Source organism: Hipposideros armiger, unplaced genomic scaffold (genome assembly GCF_001890085.2).
Source record: "Hipposideros armiger isolate ML-2016 unplaced genomic scaffold, ASM189008v1 scaffold_10, whole genome shotgun sequence".
In the NCBI taxonomy this organism is placed as follows: Eukaryota; Metazoa; Chordata; class Mammalia; order Chiroptera; family Hipposideridae; genus Hipposideros; species Hipposideros armiger.
In genome coordinates, this window is record NW_017731360.1 from 592,777 (window position 1) to 597,935 (window position 5,159).

Sequence of the window (5,159 nt, forward strand, 5' to 3'; positions counted from 1 at the left end):
GCGCTCCCTCCGCCCTGAACCCCACCCGCGTCTGCTTCCGCGCTCCCGGCGCGCCAGTCAGGCGGTCTCCCGGTGCCCTCTCCACACTGACCCCGGGTCCTCTTGCTGCCCCCGAGCCCTATCTCTCGGTCCCTCCCCCCGCAGCTCCTCCCCTGCAGCCGCGGGTACCCCGGGGCCAACTCACCCCCCCACATTCCCCGCCCTCTGCTCCGGCGCCCTCTCTGCCCGGGCCCCGCGGCCGCTCGCTGACCCTGGCCTGGCTCACCAGTCCCGCCCCCTTGAAGCTCCTCACCGCCGGTCCCCGACTCGCTTTCCCAGGCTGCTGGGCTGTCCCTCAGCCCGGGACTCGGTTCTGGATCAGCCCGTTCTCCTGCCTGCCCACTCTTTGCCCTAAACCCACATTCTGTCCCCGCTCCTGCAGGTCCTGCTTGCGCTTTGGGTGAGCGATGCCGGTCCATATACCCGCCTGGCTTTGGGAACTGAAGGTAGGAGGGACCAGGATGCCCCCATCTTCCCTGCGGGGTATAGGGTAGAGGAGAACCAGGCCCCAGGAAGGAACTCAGACTCTTGTTTAGACAGCATCAGCCTCATTCAGAGCCTTGGAAGAGGCTTCATCCACTGAGAAAACATGTATTGAACTCTTTCTGCTACGCCTAGTAATACAGAAATAAGAACCAGGAGTGCCTTTTATTCCCTCAGTGTAGATGATTGGAATATGTCCAGAGAAGGAAGGGTATTTGCCTAAAGTGACCCCATCCCACAAGTAACCTGCCTAGCAACAGCTACTGTTTGGGCCTGCCTCCTGTGGACTGGGCCAGGTGTTTTACCTGGGTCATGCCATATATTGGGTTGTCGGAAAAGTCATGACGCATTTATGCAAGGAAAAAGAAAAAATAACGTCATGACTTTTTCGACAACTTAATAGAATCCTCACAACCTTGTTAATTTATTTAGTATGCACTGAACACCTACCACATGTGCCAGACCTGTGCTCAGTGCTAAGGATACAACTATGAGAAACATGCATCTGCTCCCTGCCCATTGACTCCACTGGGCTTAGCAGTAAAGATAGACAGTTAGATAGAACTCGTGAGGCATCCCATGAAGCAGTATTATGATCTTCAGTTTCTGGATGTAGAAAGTGAGATTAGATGGTTGACTCATCACCTAGGAAGAAAGTAGCCAATCCAGGACTGGAATCCATGCCTTCAGATTCCACATCCTGTGTTCTTTTTTTTTCTTTCTTTTTTTTTTCCACTGTAACTGCTGGGGAAATGTGGGTTGGACCAACTTACAGAGGCCCTTGAACTTCCAACTAAGAAATCTGGTCTAAATTATATGGTTATGAGCAGTCAAGGAATGTAAGCAGAAGAGTGGAAGTAACCCAACGACAGGTACAAAATGGGTGTGGATGGTTATGCCAGGAGACTACTGCAATGGTCCCAGCAAAGCTAATGAAGTTCTCATCCCAGGAAGAGACAGTGGGGATGGGAAGGAATGATTTCCACCCTCTTGAAACCTGTGTTTGCCTGCATTTTCCCTGGGGGAAGGAACCACCATTTACTAAACTCCAACTGCACACTAGGCAATGCCCTGGGCATTTTGTATATATTACCTGGTTGAATCCTCCCCATAACCCTATGCAGTAGGTCCTTTATTATCCTCATTTTACAAATAAGGAAACAGAGACTTTGAGAGGTCAAATGACTTACTGAAGCCCACAAAACAAACTAGTGTTGAGGCTTGGGTTAGAGCCCAAGCCAGTCCTCAAACCTCATGCTATAATTGTCCCTCTGACTGGCTGAAGCCAAGGCAAAGAACCCAAGTCCTTTGATTCAGCCAAGGGATCTTTTCCTTGGACCTTAGGTATCTCTGAGATTTCCAGAGAAAGGTCAGGGGTCCATAGTTGTAACCTAAACTGTCCCTAGACCAGTAGTGCCAGTCCCTGTGTGGGACATTGCTCCACAGAAGCCTGCAGAGGCTTCAGCCCGGGAGAATTCTGCAACCTGATCCTAAAGTTCCTTAAGGGGGTAGGCTGAGAGACCTTAGGGCAGAAAGCTGAAGAGGCAATAAAGGAGTCATTCTCAGCTTAGAAATGAGTGCAAAAGCCCTTCCCTGGTAAGAGCGGAGCACGGGTGCTGAGGGGGAAGACAAGCTGAAAACATAGCAAGAATGTGGGGAGCCTGAGTGTGGGACTGAGTCTCCACAGGGGCTGAGATCTCTGGGCAGGGACTTTGTGGACTCAGCCAGCTGGGGAGAGCTCTTGGGGGAGGGTGTCAAATCACTTAGGAAGCCTGTAGTCCCAGCCTCTCTGACTAGAGAACGTCTAAATATTTCTCTTTTTCAACCTCAATGTCCTTCCCAGATCTGATCACCAATCATGTCCTGAATTATTCATGCTGTGGGCTGTGAGAAGGTGGAGCTTCTGGAAGCTTCCGGACTTAGGACATTCAGCTGTGTCTCCCTGGAGCTCTTAGTTCCAGCAGTGCTACTCTGGGATTGAGCTGCTGGTGAGATGTGCCAAGCTTTTTGCAGCTGGCAGCCAGCCACTAACCTTGTGCTACTGGGCTTCAATTCATTTCAGCAATCTTTTATTGAGGAATGCTATGTACTGGGGACAGTACGGGGTTCTGTTGGGAACACAGAAGTGAATCCAGTCAGGTCTTTGTCCTTGAGGATTCACAGGAGGTAGAGGGAGCAGGCACTTAAAAATTATTCCCTTCTTCAATGTCCTCTGGGCCTCATAAGTCTTCCCCTCTACAGTCCCCCATCTCACCAACTGAATTCTGCTAATTCCTTCCCAAAGTTAGTGACTTTAGAACTAGGAAATCTCATACCCCACACACCTGAACAGAGTTCTCTCCTTGGAGAGGCACCAAGACTTCTTACCCATGTGCCTATTTGGAGTCCTAAACTAGGCCCCAGACTGCTCCTTGGGCACCAAGCTTTCCAGCCACATCAGGAGAATGACACTCACTCTCTAACCCATCCATTCAGCAAACACTAATTAAGCATAGACTCAGTGCCAAGCGTTGAGCTTTGTGCTGCTGGTTCAAAAATGAATCAGGTATGGCTCCTGTCCTCATGCTGCTCACAGTCTAGGTGGGGAGCTAGATAAGCAAAAAGGCAACTATACTTTGGCTGATTCCTTCTGAGTTGGGAAAAGTGCAGGGTACCCTGGGAGGGAGCACAAAGAAGTAAAGGGACACTTCTTAGAATCCTGAGGCCAGGTAATTTCACCAGGCCTTGTCTTTCTAGTTCCTTGCTTAAATAGAAACTTATAGTTCTCCGTCTTCATGGAAAAGCTTTACTGTTCTATATTGGCTTTTCCTTCTACTATTGTCCTCTATCTCAACTTGTTCCCCTGGACCATCTAGAATCAGACTGGTGTCCAATTGAAGGTGAAGGTGAAACATGAGCATGGGTAGAGGTAAGAGCCCTGTGAAGGTGAGGCTTTCTGGAGGAAATAGCACAGAATCCCCAAACTATAAGGGACCTTAAAGATTTCTAAGCTCTGCCTAGAACATTTTTCCTCTCACCTTTCTGTGATTGATCCCTCCTATCCATATACTGATGACATCCAGATTTGTATCCCATTTGTATCTCCAGCTCTCATCCCCCTCCTCTGAGCTCCAGACTCATATCCAACTGCCTCCTTGACTTCTGCATCCCCCCCTGGATGTCGATGAGGCATCTCAAACTCAGTATGTCCCATGTAGAACTCTTGATATCGGCTCCCTACCACCCACAAAACTGTTCTTCTCCCAGTTTTCGCCATCTCAGAAAATGGCTCCATTACCTACCCATGTACTCAAGTCAAAGATCTAATAGTTACTCTTGATTTTTCTTTTTCTTATTCCCCTCATCCCCATTAGCAAGGTCTGCAAAGTACCTCTAGAATGTATCCTGAATTCAACCACTTCTTCCATTTTTCTATTGCTACCTTAATCCATTGCTCACCTGGACAACTGCACCACTAGCCTCTCACTCGTCTCCCTGGTTCCACTCTTGCTCCCACCCCATTTCAACCCACGAAGCAGCCGAGAGTGACTCTTTTTAAACATAAATCATGTCACTTCACACACAGTTCTAATTTTCATTTAGAATAAAATACAAATTCCTTATAATGGTCCATAATGCTCTACACAATCTGACCCTCGCTTAGACCTAATCTCAAGATCCCTTGGTTACTGGATTCCAATAAATCAGACCTTCTTTCTGTTCCTTGAATAAACTAATCTCATTCCCATCTTAGGACTTTGCAAAGCTGTTCTGGCTGCCTGGAACTCCTCTCCCTAAAATCTTTGCACAATGGGTGCCCTCTTCATCATCCAAGACTCAGCTTAAAAGTCACCTACTCAAACAGGCCCTTTTCAACCACCCATCTGAAGTTGCCACCTCCTTTAAACGTTTATTTTCCTCATAACAGTTATCATTTTGCCATCATTTTGCTTATGTGTTTACTTGTTTATTTCCTGTCTCCTCTGCCAGATGCTTCATGAGAGTGAGGGCCCTATCTGTGTTGTTCACTGCTGTGTTCCTACAGTGCCTGGTACATGGTTTAGCTTTCAGAGGATACTTGTTGAATGAAAACTTGAATGAGTGAATGAATGAATGAATGAATGAATCAATCAATCAATCAATGAAGTGGGGTCAGCAGAGAAAGAGACTTAACATCAGAGAGATCAGTATGTACAAATTCCTGAACTTGAGAGATTTCAATCACTCAAGCGATTGAAAGAAGTTCAGAATAATTGGCATGAAGAATGCTAGGGGTTAGGTTGACCAAAATGAGGCTGGAGAAATGGGAGAGAGAATGGAGAATGCTGGATTTCAGACTCTCTCCCAAGTTCCATGTGAAGCCATTGGAGGTTTTTTCCCCCAGTTTTATTGAGGTATAACTGACAAAGTGTGAGATATTTATAGGGTACATCATGGTGATTTGACATATGTATACATTATAAAAAGATTCCCACCATTGGGTTAGTTAACACATCCATCACCTCACATATTTATCCTTTTTTTTTTGTTTTTTTTGGTGAGAACATTTAAGTTCTACTCCTTTAGCGAATTTCAATTATACAACACAGTGTTATCAACTATAGTCTTCATGTTTACCTTAGATTCTGAGACCTTATTCATCTTATAGCTAAAAGTTC